This window comes from Ambystoma mexicanum, chromosome 1p, assembly GCF_040938575.1.
Source record: "Ambystoma mexicanum isolate Mex_15411 chromosome 1p, UKY_AmexF1_1, whole genome shotgun sequence".
In the NCBI taxonomy this organism is placed as follows: domain Eukaryota; kingdom Metazoa; phylum Chordata; class Amphibia; order Caudata; family Ambystomatidae; genus Ambystoma; species Ambystoma mexicanum.
This window is the reverse complement of record NC_090921.1, coordinates 1,092,913,586-1,092,931,072: the sequence shown is the minus strand read 5'-3', so window position 1 is coordinate 1,092,931,072 and position 17,487 is coordinate 1,092,913,586. Positions and strand designations below refer to the sequence as shown.

Below are 17,487 nucleotides of genomic sequence, written 5' to 3'. Positions count from 1 at the left end.
CCGGCAGGCCCTGTCGTGCTGTAGGACTCCAGCACCCTTGGGGGTGGGGGCACAGCCAGCCATGACTATGCAGACCTCTGCCACCATACTGGCATGAGGCTCCCACGGCATCAGGGCATGCTGGCCTGTTCCTCCGCTGGTACGCCTGCAGGCCTACATAAATGAGACAGACACAGTCGTCCCTCTTGGGAGTCTACAGCCACTCTGTCTCCCATGTCTGCAGAGACTCCTTTTATTAGCTTGGGCCGTGAGACAGTCATTGGCCCATGCGTCATGGCCCATGTGTCATGGCCCATGTTAAAAGGGCAATACACAGGGGAGGGACGCATTCCCTTAGAAGGGTAACACACAGGTGGGTCACACACCACACTCCTTTTCCATAACAAACAAATATTATTAAAACCCACGCAAACCCCTCCCCCCGTTACAGACCAACATTACTTGGGCTACTTCCAAGTCGTATAAACAACAACACATATGATATACTTCGGCTACACACAGTCCTCACCTAGCATTGACATACTATACATGTTAACACACTCTAGACCCTACTTGCAGATGACCGTCGCAGTTGGTGAACCGCTGGGAAAATGATGGCAGTTCAACCACATGTTTCAAACCCTTTATTAACCTGGGGTGGGGAACTGCAACCACCGAGTGCCACCATGGTCAGCCTACGTGCAATCCGCGGGATCACAGTTTCACTTAATCGGTTCCTACCGAACCCACATTAGGCATGTACCTAACTTACAGGCTCACAGCATCAACCACCTGTTCACCGAGTCCTCTTTAAGCAACTGAAGGGCTGCGGTAGACCAGTTAGCATCCATTCAGGATAGCCACTTCCACAGGTTCAGGTCCGCTGACGTCACTTTTCAACAACCGGTAAAGCCGCACCTGAGGGCACCAAGGGCCACATCGGCTTAGTCCCTTGAAGCTGGGCAGCCAGACCAGATGACTGGGCGTCTAGGCTGCGTCACAGGATTGTAGACAGAGCCTGGGTGACAGGATATCACTCACCCCTCCTTTCTCGCAACCAGTAGTGTCACCACGTGATCGGGGGCACAGGCGGGCGCACAAGCACTCGTGAGGAGCTGCAACCCTCTCCTACACCTAGCTCTTCAAGGCGACAGACATTTCAGACACAGATGCTCGGATGTCTGGGCCACTCCATCTCCTCCCAGGTAGGGGTCACATGTTGTCCCAGTTCGTGGCTGGCAAAGATCACACAGAGGGCCACATCGGCCTGGTCCATGGATGGTGGGCCCGGCAGGGCGCACACCAGTGGCAGAGCGAGGAGGCTGCTTGCTAGGCAGGCTGTGTGTTAGGAAGAATTTGCAGAAATGTGCCAATTCCCCTCTACCTTAGAGGTCCCGAGCACTTTTGGCTGGACTCTAAACAGTCTTTACATTTTTAACCTGGAGAGAGAGAGATTTTTTTCCTACTCTCTCGTGTATTTTTCTGTGATTTGAACTCTTGTTTCTTTCGGTTTTGGAGTCTGAAACTCCATAGGCATCATTGTTTTACATTGTGGTACACAGCACCTTCAGTGCAGTGATACAGGGAAGTATTTCAGATTTCCCATAGGTTTAAAATGCCTTCTCTTGGATAAACTACTGTTTCCAAGAGCAGTAAAGTGAAATTGACTTTAACTTACATTTGTAACTTTCTAGACCCAGCACACACCATCTTACAATAAGGTGCTGGAGGGGTTACTTAGTATCCCCTTTGTCTAGTTTCTCTAGTAACATTTTTATGTTACCCTTTCTACAATTAATGGCTGGTGGCAGTGGTTTACTTTTTACTACCGTTGTGCGTTTTCACCGCGGGCTGCATTCGCAGCTGCAGTGAAGCACTCATTGGTACCCATTTTGTCAAAATGGCCCGGTCGTCTTTTTTCGCCATTTCTTGTTGTAAAGGTCCTTCTTGAGATTTACTCTGCGCGCCAAACCAGGTTTGGTCCCTTTGTTTGTTTTGTCTTTGGCGGGATTCACTAGTGAAGCCCGCCTCTGGCTCCTGAGAGTCTGGCAGGGGCAGGAAGTGAAGCAGGTACCTGAAACTCCCTGTGCTTAATCCCCTTGGTTACAGGAGTGCACCCATAGGTGATTGGCCAGCTGGCTGTCCTGCAAGGACAGCCACTCTGCTTGGTGATTGACAGCTAGGCTGGAATGAATGGGAGAAACCTGCATTAAAGTCAAGGCTTTTTGGCTTGGAAGGTAGAGTCGACCACTAAATGAAGGAATCCGAAGAAGAACTTGGAAGAAACGCATGCTGCAACTCCTGGACCGTTGGTTTGCCAGGTGAAGCCCTGATGCAGTGCTGAAGTTCCGAATTCACCTCGACTAGAGAAGCCCTGCAAGGATGACTTCTCCCCTTGAGTTGGTGGGACCAATCGACTCCAAAGTAAGCCCGTCTGGACATCCTCTCAAAGCTGACTGTACTTCCACTGCTGCTGGAACCAAAGTGTCAGGGAGAGGAACACCAGATCGAGTGCGTTGCTTTTAAGTTCGGACTCCGAGGAAGCAGGACTGACCGAGCCCAGTCACCTCAACAGAGTGCTGGACCCCAGAAGCGAGAAAGTCCGAAGTGGTAGCCGAGAACCACAGTGGTGCTATTTGCTGAGACGCGAGGAGCTGAAACCGCGAAGTGCCACCGTCCCATTGCAGTGCAGGACTCCCCAGAAGTCCTCCCTCTTGTCCCCACGTCTCAGGCACAGGGACAACAGGATCTGCAGAGCTGCACAGGAACAGAAGCCAGCTGGAACCATTTCTTCTAACCAAAGGTGCACAGAAGAGAACTTACCTCTTGTTGTGTAGCCTTACTTGTTTTCAGTTGAGACTTGTCTTGGTTGCTCTTGTAGAGTTGCTTGCATCTTCTACTCTTACACGCCCAAAAAGCTTGTGGCCTTACATAGATTCTACTTTTCTACAAAGACTTCTAAAACATTGTGCAACACTTACTTACCTGCAAGAAATGCTTCAGCTCACCTAGACGTTTACCCAAATGACATTGGCTGGCCTGGCTCCCGAAAGGACTATTCTTCCCTCCGACATTGTGTTTTACTTTTCCTACCAGGAAGGGGATAAGGGGTTCAAAAGTACTTACCCGCTTCAGAGCATGTTTGTGATCTCTTGTGTTATTCTAATAACAGTTTTCTTTGAAACCAAGCTCAGTATTGCTCTAAATGTACCAGTGATATATTAATGTCCACAGTGTCCTAGCTATTTAAGTCACCTGAAGGTGTAAGTAGTGTCTGTGTGCCATCCCCAATTGGCATTTGCTGATTTAGAGAAACTTTGGAGTGTATTTTTTGTGTTACTATTATATTGCCCCTTCTGAAGAAGGCTTATTCAAACTGACTGTTAAAAATATTAATAATTGTTTAATCAAGAAACCTTGAGTATAAGTGTTTATTTGGATATGTGTCGCTGTGATTCTCTGTGTAACTACCCTACTGCTCACATTGACCACTCTTGAGATAAGCCTGGCTGTTCAACCACAGTACCAACCTGTGTAGTACAGACCTATACCAAAGATTGGGTTCCTATTACCAGGAGGTCAAGGTTGTTGTAGTGCACCCTATGGCTACTGCACCAATTTTTGCCTGACACTGTGGGACACCGGTACAGGATACTGGGGCGCCTGCTTTCCAATTAGTCTTGCCCCACCAGGCACGACACTTCCCACGGCAGAGGGCGCTCAAGCACTCCCACTGAGCAGCAACCCTCCCGTGTCTGTGCCTTTTAGTCCTCCTACTCACTTCCCAGCAGTCCATTGCAACATCATGGTTGGCTGAAGACCGAGCTTGTCACATGCTCTCAACAGGCACTGCTACAGTCGGTAGTCGTTGGTTTCTTTCCTCCTCAGACGTCACCCAGCCTATGTACAGGACTGATCTACTACTTGTACACTCACACACATGCAGCTGTGTTGCTTCATTTTCTTCCCATCATTGCCACAGATCTATTGACTGGCCCGACTCAGTGGTAAAGGCATCAAGACCCTGGATATGGGGCTGACCAGAAGTAGCCTGTCGGGCCGCATTTCCCTTGTTGGACGCTCCATAGACCTTGCACTTCAGTTGCTTCATGGCCATGCGCAGGATCTGCAAGGGTACTTCTCCTTGTTCTTTTAAATGATGTGGCCATCCTCTCCTCCACCATCGGAGCATCAGGCCTTTGGAGAAGCTATCAGAGCGCTGCTTGCAGTACCACCACGCGGGGGCAGCCACCTGGAGCCAAACCCGTGTTCTCTGGCAGAGCCCCGGATCCGGGGGCCAGCAGCCCTCTTCTCTAAGCAGCCTTGGCAGGCTGCTCCTGTTCTTCTCGTCCGACCTTGTTACCAACATCTGCTGTGTGACCTTGCAGCACTCTGCAACGTTTATTTGTGTAGCGCACTAAACCCAGAGGTATCTAGGTGCTTAAGAGATTGGTTACAGTGCTTTGGTTACAGAATAGGAAGCTTAAAGGCACATTATAACAATGTGGAAAGTGCAAGGTCATGTATCTCAAGCAAAGTGCAAGAGCGAGATACGTGGTGATCATATCCATTGGAGCATAAACATGGTGCCTACACCATGTTGCAGGGCAACAGCACACAGATGCAAACATCCATTCAGGGAGCATAAACATGGTGCCTACCCCAGGGCGGCAGCACAAAACGATGCGAGAGTCCAATGAGAGGCAAAATACATAGTGCCTACCCCATGTTGCAGGTAAGTGAAAAGAAGCAATGGGCAAGTGCAGTATGGCAGCGGGGTACTCGCCCTGGCACATCCTGGAAGTGGACAGGGAGTAGACGGGGCCTTTGTTACGGGCCTTCGTGGTCAGGTGCCGGCTTCCGCCTCCCGGCTGGACGTTGGCCCGGGATCACAAAAGGTGGTGTACCTTTCAGCCACATGACTCTGCTCGTGTTCAACGTTCCGAAGCACTTCTCCGAGCTCTGTTGCGGTGTGCCTGCAGCAGGCACTAGCATTTCCTTCTCCCGGATGGGAGATCCTCATCTTTACTGGTTTCCCCCGACCCCTCCAGTGGCGGCTGAACCACTAAGGATCACCTTGTCAGGATCTTCACCTTCCTGCCTCTGCACAGGCGGCCTCCCTTCCTTCAGGCAGGAGATTGCCCACATTCCTGTGGTGGCGGGCACTACGCAGCATTTTTTTCCTGCACCCTTTTGTCATCACTGCCTGTGTCGCCCGGGTGCACACTGTGGGCTTGGGCAACCAGTGCGACTACAATGCCGCCTCTTGTTGGTTGGGGTGGAATAGCCACTCCCCCGTCCCTCTTGGCCCAAGATACGTTCGGCTTTTGTCCTCACTGCTCCGACATAGGGCTGCACGTCTCACCGACAGTCCGCCCAGTATTCCAAATGGGGGATTGGCATTCAACTCGGGATGTTGGTGGTCGGCACACATGTCCAGTCACCATTGGCACTTTCCTTGCTCCAGGGCGGGGCACCCCTATTCAATCAAGCTCTAACATGGAGCACAACTTTGCTGCCAGTAGGGCACGGGATCCGAGAACCTTGCTCGGATCCCGTGCCTTGCTAGGGGCACTCTGTGATCCCCCGCCGGCACCCGGTATGTATGCACCCAAGGCTGCATACGCAGCAGGGTGCTACCCACTTCACCTGTTCAGGTGGGCATCCTCCGTTAACTCCATCCACTGCCCAGCCATGGGCCTCCTATTTCCTTGCTCTGACCCCGGAGCACCTTTCACTTCTGCTCTGACCTTGAGCTGCTGTTAACTATCACTGCCGGCAGCCTGGTTTTAGCTAAGGCTGCTGGTGCATCAGAATGCTGCACTCGTCATTGCTTGACGCGTGCAGCCTCTCACCTTCGCGTTGGTTTCACCGCCGCCCGCGAGAGTACAATGGGGGACGGGTCGTTGGATTATCCGTCCCACATTGGTTTTGTTTTTTTATTTGACAGCCCCAATGTTGGACTTCAAATCACCAATGCAGGGCCTGGGACCCAAGCGGCGCAGCACCCTGCAGGATTGTGCTACCGCTTGGCATGCAGGGCACTCACCTCCTCCTTGCAGCTGCGGACGATTTCTTCTTCATTCATTTTTTTTTCCTCGCAACTGCCGCACCTCCAGTCGTGGACCAATCGGGTAGACAATGCTGCTATTGGTGTGATGGGGGCGAACGATCCACTTCATCTGCTCCACCGGAGCACTTCTTATGCGGCATCTGCCGCATCGGGCTGCGAGCGAGACAACCACCCCGGCCGCATGAACACCCCCCTCAGAGGGACGCGGCCGGGGAGGGCCCACTGACAGGATTCCCACATTGACTTCTTGCTGCGGCACCTCCTGCCTCATGCGCGGCCATGGTTGCCGCATGTTGCAGCTCCTGCTCCCTCATGCGCAGCGATGGATGCTGCATGTCGCTCACCTCCCTGCAACAAGGGACAGCCGACAGCTCTTCCTCCTCTTCTTACGAACAAAGAGGAAGAGGGAACACCCACGAAAATAAAAATAAAACAACGGGGATAGGGAGCCCCTCGGGGTTCCCACCTCCTCCTCGACAATGTTGTGGGTGGCCTGCCCATGACATCCGACAGGCCCCCATGGTACTAGGCACATCAGCACACGACAGGCCCAGTTCCTGTGGGGGATGGGGCCTGCCCTGGACATCCTGCAGGCCCCGTGGTGCTATAGGACTCAGCCCCCATGGGGGTGGGGGCACAGCCAGCCATGACCATGACCATGCGTACCTCTGCCACCGTACTGGGACGAGGGTCCCACAGCATCAGGGCATGCTGGCCTGTGCCTCCACTGGTAGGCTTGCAGGCCTACATAAATGAGAGACAGACTCGGTTGTTCCTCTTGGGAGTCTGCAGCCGCTCCGTCTCCCGTGTCTGCAGAGACTCCTTTATTAGCTTGGCCCATGACACAGTCATGGCCCATGTTAAAAGGGCAAAACACCGGGGAGGGACACATTCCGTTAAAAGGGCAACACACTTAGGTGAGTCACACACCACAATGTCTAGTATAGCAAGTTTGCACAGGAAGGACATTCCAGGATGTCTGGTTAGCAAAATCAGGCCACGCAGCATGGGTCCACCTAGCACACTGTAGCTAGATTTCATTATGTCCAATTTAAACTGCAAGTTCAAGGGAGCCTGCAGTGCGTCCATGCACTTCCCGGGCCTCCCACATCTCTCATACTCGGCATGTGGGATCAATGAAAGGCATTATTTCACTGTGGTGTAACTTCTCATATCCAAAAAATATACACAGGCTTAGCTTTTGCTGAATTAAAGGCATGGTCTAGTAAAACATTTTATTGTCCCTACGGGTCGGCCATGTTTTTTAAGCCTAAGTGGCTCGATTTTAGAAAACTTTCCTATGGACCTTACCCGAGTTTTCGTCCATTAAACGCACACGAAAACAGGCACCAGGGCGCTGCCATTCTGTGATAATCCTATCACTTGCCGCATCGCCCTGGCCGACCTGCTTCTGCGGCACTAAATCAAATCCCCCACCCCTGAGCCTGTCATCAGCAGACTTGTACCGCCCATTTCCCAATGCCAAAGCACGTCTCGTGTCAACAATCGCTGCGCCTCAGCTAATGACGTGTCGCCATGGAAATGGCAGGACGCCTCTTTCCTCAATAAGTATAAACAGACCGTTTCCCAACACACAGCAGCAGATTTTCTATTCCATTCCTCTCTCTCTGTTACTTTTAGTATTCTGTGACTCGTTTCTGTGCTCTGGTCAGCTACCTTCGCCGCTTGTAGCCCGTGTGAACACCTGTACCATCTCTGTAAATTATTTTACTTTGTTTACCACACAATGGCTACAATAATGCCCTACATGTACGAGCCCGAGTATACCGAGGAGGAACTACTGCAAAGGGAAGCGCGCGAAAACGATGGAGATTCGGACAGCAGTTGGGAGGACGATTCAACAGATGAAGAGCCTGGGCCTAGTCGCATGGACGGCGTCTCCACCTGGTGCACATGCAATCGGTGCGAGCTAATGCCAACCGGGGACGAGAACTGCTGCTGCCGAGAAAACTCGGGATACCTGGCCTACAGTTCGGAAGGCGAACCACGACCGCAATGCATCACCGAGCTGCCAGACTTCAGGGCAGCGTGCCTTACACGAGCCGTGTTGAGAATAATCAGACCTTCCAGGATTTTGCGGCATGAAATGGCAAATTTTGCGGCATGAAATGGCAAATTTTGCGGCACAAACCTTTATTTATTGCGGCATTTTTGCGGGACATTTTGTATTAACTGGAGGGTGTAAGATTGCCACATTGCAGGAAATAGGTAGAGTGCAAGGCTAGAAGAGAGCCAGGGTATCATTATTATGTGTCTTTTGTATTAATTTAATAGGAAGAGTCCCAGATGTCTCTGGCTTGGCAGAACAGTGTTTGATTTGGCTACATTTCTGGTTTAATGTTCATGCCTATTTAATAGTATTAACTAAATTGATCATTATCAATTGTAATGCTGAAAATATTCCCCTTCTATGTTCTCCAATCCCCCAAACACCCACAAACATCTCACCAACTCTCCATCATAACTTACATTCCTTAACCTCTCACTCTGTCATACAAATACTCACGTGCTATGTCACACTGTCAAGTCACAATCTGCACTGCCCAGCCCCTGCCACACTCCAAATCATACTCCCAACTCACACCTTACACTCTACAATTCCTCCCTCAATATACAGTCCTTCATTCTTTTGTGCTGCTTCTGCATCTTGCATCTTTTCTCCCATTCTATCACATTCTTCCCTCATCCTTTTTCCCAATCTGCAGCTCACTGCCTCTTTCTGGCCAACCGCTTCCTCTACTTTCTGTACCTCTGCTCGCTCTCAGATTTCTGGCCCACCGCATCACTGCTTCCTCTGCTCTCTTGTGCAGCACTTCCTCCTCTGACCCACTGCTCTTCCTCTGCTTTCTTGCCCATCACTTCACATCTCACCCATCACTCTCTCTCTCTCTCATAGTGTAACCATTTTTATTATTTTTTTTTAAATGTAGATTTTGTCCCAGTTCCTCAAATGAGGGGGCATTTAAAAAAAGAACGGAGGATATGCTATTTTTAGACAACCCATTTTTGGAAATGAGCAGGTCACCTTATTCTCAAAGGTGACCGGCGCATTTCCACAGGCTTGAGCTGTAGCGCAAATTGTGCGCTGGCAGCTGCCTTGAATGGTGTTCTGGGTTGTTTGACCGAAGTGTAATTATTTGCGGTGGAATTGACCGTAGTCAATTTTGCTGCAAATTGATTTGCACTTCAGCCAAACAACCCAAAATGTACCTTTCACCACCACCCGACCCCCTCCCCTACTTAACCGCTTGGTCGGTGCAGCTTCCCCTGCAACCCTGCGGTGCCAGATCAGTCCCTCTAACGCGGGTCGGATCCGTCCCTCTAACGCGGGTCGGATCCGACTCTGCAGGGTCCTTTTTTCGTTATTTTCCTTTTTTTTCTGTCCCCGCCTCCAATTTTGAGGAAAAAGGGGAAAACACTTTTGCAACCACCCTAGACCAAAAATACTAAACAAGGGGAGCGGGTGACACCCCCGCAACACATGTTCAGTATTTATAAAAATCGATCGAATAGTACTGCACGTAATTGGTCAAATTGTAACATTCGATAGATTGTCGTCATCAAAATGGGGAGTACTTTGAATAGAATCGCTCTCCCGACAGTGTTCTGCAAGCTCCCCGCGCCTTTCACAGGGACAGGCACTCTAGGTGCCTGCCGCTGTAAAATGTGACCCAAAAAATGCATTTTTATCCTGTTTGAGGAACAGAAATGCAAGCGACTCAGCAGCGGTTCATACCTTAAAAGAAATGCATGACAGGGTCAGGAAAGACCCTGTCATGCAGTGGCAGCCCCACATCCCGTGCGCGTAGGGTTGCCTACAATTTCTGCACATTTAAAAGTGCATCTTGCTTGGAAATGAGGGATGTGCTTTTAAATTGACAGAAACGCCACTTTATTTGATCAAGGAGGTGAAAAAGGCCATCTGAATGGGCGCGCATATAAAATGTGCCCATTCATGTGTCCCTTGTGGATTGGGCTGCAATTTTTGGGGCGCAAGTGATTTCATTTCTTGTGTAAATAAAAACAAAAAAAAAAGTTGAGCACCTGGCACCCTGAGGATTCTTTTTTTCAAAACAGTAATTTTTGCAGATTACTTATTATTTTTTTTTTTTTAAAAGATGCTGTTTTTGCACAAAACGGCCATTTTTGCGGCATTTTGCGCAAAACGGCCGTTTTCGCGGCATTTTGCGGGATCGCAAAATCGCAATAAGCTGGAGGGTCTGAATAATGATGGTGCTTATGCACGAACTTCGCGCAACTGTTCGTCCTCGTAATCCGAGTAACGAGTAAGTATACTCTGCTTGTCATGCCACTCCCATTTCATGTTCTACTATATCCAAAATTATATATTCATATCATAGTAACGCATGAAAGTCGTTCAATAGTGTGCATTGTCTAGACAGCATTTGTCCGTGCAGAATGCCATTAGTTACAAGAATTGTCATTGACAACAAACGTTTATTAAACTTATCTTGGTCATTTAAAAACATTTTGTTTCATTCCTTTTCACAGGTGGTACAGGCTGGTGGCCTATTGTTCCTTTACATGGTGGCTCCACGGGAGGCTTGGACACCGCGTTCGAAGAGTGATGGCCGCCTGTGCCGTTCGTGCCATAACAGAAACGTTCCCGAGTGACAGCGGTCAGTACAGGGGATTTTCTCTCGCTGTGCTGCAACCTGACCTGTATAATCTTTAAAGTCTTGTATTTTTGTGTCATGAAAATAAGATACAAAATAAAACACCACATATATTTTAACAACGGTTGTTTCGTTTTTTTAAATGAATCAAGTGTGTCTCCATTCAAGGATGGACGTCAGACATCTGTGCTCCGAATGGGTGAAGGTCTGGTCGTTGTGAAGCAGGGTGGTCATTATCTATCTAAGCCAACATAAAATATTCTCGATAATGCATGCACTAAATAACACTTGTTCAAAGTCTTTCAGTAGGTTATGTCTCTATAAAAGTCACACATATCTATACTAACAATTACCATTGGATTATTCAGGCCTTAGGTTAAGGGTCTTGACCACTATAATACACCGGTTGAAGTGTGGGTCTGTGCTCACAAGAATCTCCGGTATGTGGCATTTGTTATTGATAAGCAACGATATACTATCAAAGGCAGTTCGCACCCGTGGATGAGCGCTGGCATGTGGGGCTGTCTGGGGCGCGAACGGCCAAGGTGCCAAACAACATGTACACTTCAAAAGGTATCCCACGCCAAGGGGCCATCGCTCACATGGCCTCCTCAGACCCAGGGTCTACAGCCAGGCCTCCCCTTGAAGCAGGCCACCCCCCCCCCTGCAATCCACATAAGTGTGTCTCCATTTAGCAGTCTTCCTGTACCTTATCTGCACGCCCCAGGCCCCTCCATCCCACCCACCCTCTATCAAAGGCGGTTCGCGCCAGTGGATGCGCGCTGACAGGGGCACGAAAGGCCAAGGTGCCAAACTACATGTACACTTGGTATCCCACGCCAAGGGGCCATCGGTCACATGGCCTCCTCAGACCCCGTGTCTCCAGCCAGGCCTCCCCTTGAAGCAGGCTGCCTCCCTGCAATCCACATAAGTGTGTCTCCATTCAGCAGTCTTCCTGTGCCTTAACTGCACGCCCCAGGCCCATCCATCCCACACCCTCTATCAAAGGCGGTTTGCACCCGGGGATGAGCGCTGGCATGGGGGGCTGTCACGGGCGCAAACGGCCAAGGTGCCAAACAGCATGTATACTTCAAAAGGTATCCCACGCCCAGGGGCCATCGCTCATATGGCCTCCTCAGACCCCGCGTCTCAAGCCAGGCCTCCCCTTGAAGCAGGTCGCCCCCCTAACACCACAACATACATACGTCATTCATTCACAAACACATCCCTGTTTCTAATACTTTATAAACCACTTGATATGTCTCATGAGAACATCTTTGTGCTTTGGAAGTCAACTCCTGAACGTGCTACCTGGCAACCACTGAGATCTACGCTAATCTGCTCGTCGTCGTGCTATCCGTGAACTTCTGTGACCGCTTAGAGCAAACCCATCAGTGTGCTACCTGTGGCCACCCACCTATTCTCCTGCAACATACTGCTCTGCTTGCTGAATCCAACTGTTTGTTGGTCAAGGTAAGGCCATGTATCCTAGTCATATTTCACAGATTTTTAAATTTCTATCTATTTGCGAGTAGAGTGCACAATAGTGCTATGTTCATTGGTCTCATTGCTATTGACTTGAGTTTCCATTGCTATGCTATCAATAGATCTATTTATTTTCATCTTTGTCTATTGTCATCGAATTGCATCCTTCGGGGTCCAGTCTTTAATGTAAGCATGTTTCCATCTCGTGCAAGACAGAACATCCAAGGGACGAGTCACATGTTCAGATTTTAGTCACATCATTTATACATTTCTGCAACTTATGCAAATACTAAGCCGCACATAATGAACTGGTATAGTTCCTGCGACCAAAAGAAACCTTGCATTGATTATTGTATGATTCATTTACTTTTGTATCAAATCTTTATTCATGAAGATTGTATAATAATGTCGATATTTACTTTTCAGATTTATCAACAATGCCTGTCTGTTCGATTAGCGGTTGCCCTTCGAAGACCCATGCGAAATCTGAAGGCACTACAATGCATGTATTCCTGAAAACTGTTGATCGAATAAGAGAATGGGTCAGACATTGCGGATATCCACTGGATGAGCTGGAAAGTAGAGTCCAACAAGTCTTACAGGACAAGAGGGGTGATCGATACCGCATCTGCAGCTGGCACTTTTCCTTGGACATGTCCACAACATCTTGGGTAACAAAGAAGAATAAACGGCGAACGACACGGAAATTGCTCGAAAACGCTATTCCCACTCTATTTGTCCACATTCCGCCACCGGTGAGTCAAGTGTCCAGATTTACTTTAGGCCTTGCGGTAGAGTGTAGGTAGCCGAATGGATTAATTGATATTGTAGGTGTTCTATCCCTTGTAATAATTGCGATATTGCTATGAGTGTATAGCTTTTTGAATAATGACATTCATCAATATATTCTTTTTCGATTTCATAACCCACAAACGAAATGTATATATATGGGAACAGGGAACTGTGCTGTATTGAGCATTTTTCAAGTATTCTGTCGCCTTACATGGCATTATTTTATCAATCATTAATTTACCTTTACAACTTCTTGACTATCCCTTGAATCTGAAGCAAGAACATTCCACATCCTTGACGTGGTCGCAGTCATCAACCACTTCTAGCGCGTATCAGGTAATCTTACTAGGCTAATCCGCTACGGACTCGTTTTATGCATGTCAAGTAATAGTTTTATTCTATTGTGTAATTATTTTACCGTATGTTTGGTTAGTGCTTTCCAATTGATATACACCTTAGTTATCGTCCACTGGTGTTTGTTTTCAGTTATAATTAGTGTTATCCATACTAATGCAAGTACTGTCTTTCAGGGAGATGCTGGAGCGTCCACCACATCTACAACATTTCTAGATGTTCTTCACCAGCAGGAGGTATGGATACTGACCGCTCCATCGAGCATCATCAGAGCTGGAATTCTTGTTGTTTGATTGTTCTACACAATGTTTCATTCGTGGTTAGCCATTGATATGTACCTGTGCTGTCGACCCCAGGTGTGTGTTATGTTTTCACTATTGTAATCCTCACTAATGCAAGTACTATGTTTCAGGCAGTTGGAGCGTCTACCCCTGCACTTGATGCAGAGCCTGACATTCAAGTAATTCCATGGGAAGTGGAAGCGGGACCATGCGTATGCGAATCGGCGCAACAGCTTTCGGAAGTGCGCACTACATTTGCAACATCCATAGATATTCTTCAGCAGCATGAGGTATGGATACCGACAGCTCCATCATGCGTGATCATATAACGTGATTCCATTTGCTATACTTTCTTCCCTATTAACGCAAGCGCTGTGTTCAGGGAGACGACGGAGCTTCCACTACAATCACAACATCCCATTTAGATGATGCAGATGTAAATAAATCGGAGAAATAAGTCGTTGAAATGTGATCATATTTAGATTTTCCTTGATTCTTTTAGACAATGCATCATTTGTGGTTCTCTTTATATGTACCTGTGCGTTCGACCCCAAGTGTGTGTTATGTTTCCAATATTGAAAACCATACTAATGCAAGTACTGTGTTTGAGGGAGATGCTGATGCCTCCTTTCCAATACAACCATTCATGGCAGTCCATGCAGAGCCAGAGGTATGGATACTGACAGTTCCATCGAAATAGATCATCACAGGTCGAATACTTGTCGTTTGATTGTTCCACACAATGTTTAAAATCGTGTTTGGCTATTGAGATGAACCTGTGCGTTCGTCCTCACGTGCGTTTTATGCTAACAATATTTTGATACATAGTAATGAAAGTACTATGTTTCAGGGAGACGATGGAGCCTCATTCTGTGCTGTCTATGCGGATACAGAAAATATAGTTGTTGCAGCGCAAGAGGAAGGGAGGACATGCGGAAACAAATCAGAGCTACAGCGTGCAGATGTTGAAGGTCGAGTCAAAAAAGTTGCAAAGAAAAAAAAAACAAAAAAAAAAAGGTTACAAACCGTTCATAACTTTAAAAAATGTTTGTGCTGGGGACTATTTTATGTTTTTTTCCAGTCAATTTGACTACACTTTATCTTGTGTTTAAACTGAACATCCTTTTTCCAATCTCTCCTCTAGTTACCCATGGGTGTCAGAACTATACATACACAGACAGTGAAGCGAAAGAGAGATGTTGATTGCCAGACCATGTACACTATGGAGGAATTATTAATTGAGGCGAGGCGTGTTCAGGCTCGAGATGCTCATGTCCAATGGCCAGAACATGAATTAACTGTGTTTGGAGAATACAGCAAAGTTGCATTGGACCATTGCTACAGTGCGACCGCACCGCCACAAGAAGATGATATTGAATGTACTGAAGATAGCTCAGAAGTAGTTGCAGATCAATTCACACAATCTACACCCGCCAAAGAATTGCCACCCAAAAACATGTCGACATTGTTGTGTTCTCCCATCAATGTTGAAGTAGCAGATGTCGAAATGACAGAATGAACCAGCCGCAGCATCCAAAGACGCATCAGAACTTGATAGCAGCGATATTACTTTCCAATGTGTTGAAATCTCCGCAACGTCACAGGCCGAAACAACATTGACGCAGGATGACAGTCTAATGAAGAGAGCAAATACATTGTATTCGACAGTTGTTTGATGGATATTATAAGTATGCTGAAATGTGGGCATTCAGTTAGAGGGAAAGTATGTGGGAAGCCATTGATTAATGCGACTCGTCAAATAAAGGCAGTAACGTCAAAATAAATTCCGCCTGTCGATTAAATCATAGGTTCTCATGGTCTGCACAAACGATGCTGGGGAAAATGCCAGCAGGCAATCTACTCTGTGCGGCTGCATCACTTTTTAGTGGCTCCAGTTTTAGAAAGTTTGAGGCTTTCTTTCCGTTTGTGGGACTCCATTTCATTTCTAAATCGCTGTACTACATATACCAACGTGATCATCTGTTTCCGGCCATTAGTGATGCTTGGAAAATTGAACAATTGTCTCTAGCAAGTACATTTGAAGGGAAACGTTTCAGGCTAGCCGGCGATGGACAGTGCGACAGCCCTGGATTTTCTGCCGAGTACTGCACATACCACTTTCAGGACATGGATAGTAAGAAAATACTAAGTTTGGTGGTCGTGCAGGTAACACAATGTACATCCTCAGTGGCCATGGAGAAACTATGATTTATAAAATCAGTGGAATATCTACAATCAAGGGGAATGCACATCGACCTCATAGCCACGGACAGACACGTTTCAATTGCCAAGACCATGAGAGAGCAGTTCCCGCTTATTAATCATCAATTTGACGTATGGCATCTTGCTAAATCAATCAGTAAGAAAATCTCGGCTACAGGAAAAAAAAAAAAGGTTTTGAAAGTATTTTGCACTGGTCTCAGTCTATCACCAACCATCTTTGGTGGAGCTCAAAAACTTGTGAAGGGTCAGTGGAAATACTACTTGAAAAATGGCGGTCACTGACGCACCACTGTACCAACGTTCACTGCTGGTCAGAAAACCTACATTTCCACCAATGTGAACATGACCCTTTGTCCCCAGAGGAGGCAAGGAAGAAGAAGTGGTTGATTCCATCTTCACCGACACACAAAGCCATTGAGAAGATTGTTTTTGACAAGAGATTTGAGAGGACTGACAGAATTCTGTCACACAGGAGATTTGGAGGTGTTCCACAATATGTGCCTAAAGTACAGGCCAAAGCTTTCGGGGCATGAAACATCGCACTCTACTAGCGGTCTTGCCCAATAACAGCAATGTGGGACGCGAACAATCTAGGACTATGGGTAAAGTAAGGATGCCTCGCCACACTAAGGCATTTTCAAAACGAAGTAAGCAATGGGTGATCAAACCAGTCTATGATGAAATGCAGTTCGACTTTGTGAAAGGCCTTATTCTTGCTGTGTTAGAGAAGCACAGATATGGAATTTTGGACGTTTCTGTGCAGAGCCGTGATCCATTGCCACCGAATATTGCAACTGTGCCATGTCCACCCGAAGCACAGCTGGTTGTGAAGTACAAATCCCGGTTTAAATAATTGCAATACGATTGTCTTTTTGTAAATAAATGTTATTGTACAGTGTACCTGTAACCCTAACCCCTACCTTCACCATCATGGGTGGCGATCTTTGAATTCCCTCTATTCACCTCATATATGTGTATGTATATATTTTTCTCATGTCTCATCTCATGTAAATGTAAATGCTGCGCACTGTTAACGGAGGGGAGGCTTGCGTATTGCAAATAATAAAAACAAACAATAAATCTCACTTTTAAGTCCACTCCTGTGGTACTTTATACTTTCCCTGACCTTCCGCCAAAAATTAAATGTCTCCATAGTTATGATTCTTTGGGGCTGCAAAGCTCGCTGACAACGGGGACAAAATTGGGGGCCTTAGAACGCGCCAAGCAGGCCGTGGCATTTGGGAGAGAAGCCAGTTCGCATTTGCACATTGTGGCGCACTACATAGAGGGATTCTAAGTTCTCACAAATGCCCTTACTACGGGATGTTGCAAATAAAGAATGCGAAGGCAGCGGCTTTGATTTTCAGCTCGCGCCCAGAAGAGGCCCACAAGTCGCACTGGAAGTATAAGGGCCTATTGTTTTTGATCTTGAGACAGGGACCATGCCGAAAGAACTTCATTTGAAGAGGGTGGGCAATAACGTAAGAGACCATAAGGCAGAAAATTCAGAAACTAGACTGAGTTTCATTTTAGTTCAGTATACGAAAAATCGTTGTCAAGAGCACGGTCGGATTTACAGACTGCATTACGCAGAGACACAATGGATATTTCAAATATAATGTGAGTAAATCTTTAGACGCTT

General features: G+C 47.4%; 1 protein-coding gene across 1 annotated transcript in view; it reads right to left on the bottom strand.

Annotated features, from left to right (window-relative positions):
* The window catches only part of EIF3F (eukaryotic translation initiation factor 3 subunit F), a 133,338-nt gene that overhangs the window by 94,780 nt on the left and 21,071 nt on the right, over positions 1–17,487 (bottom strand). The gene's annotated exons all lie outside the window — the stretch shown is intronic.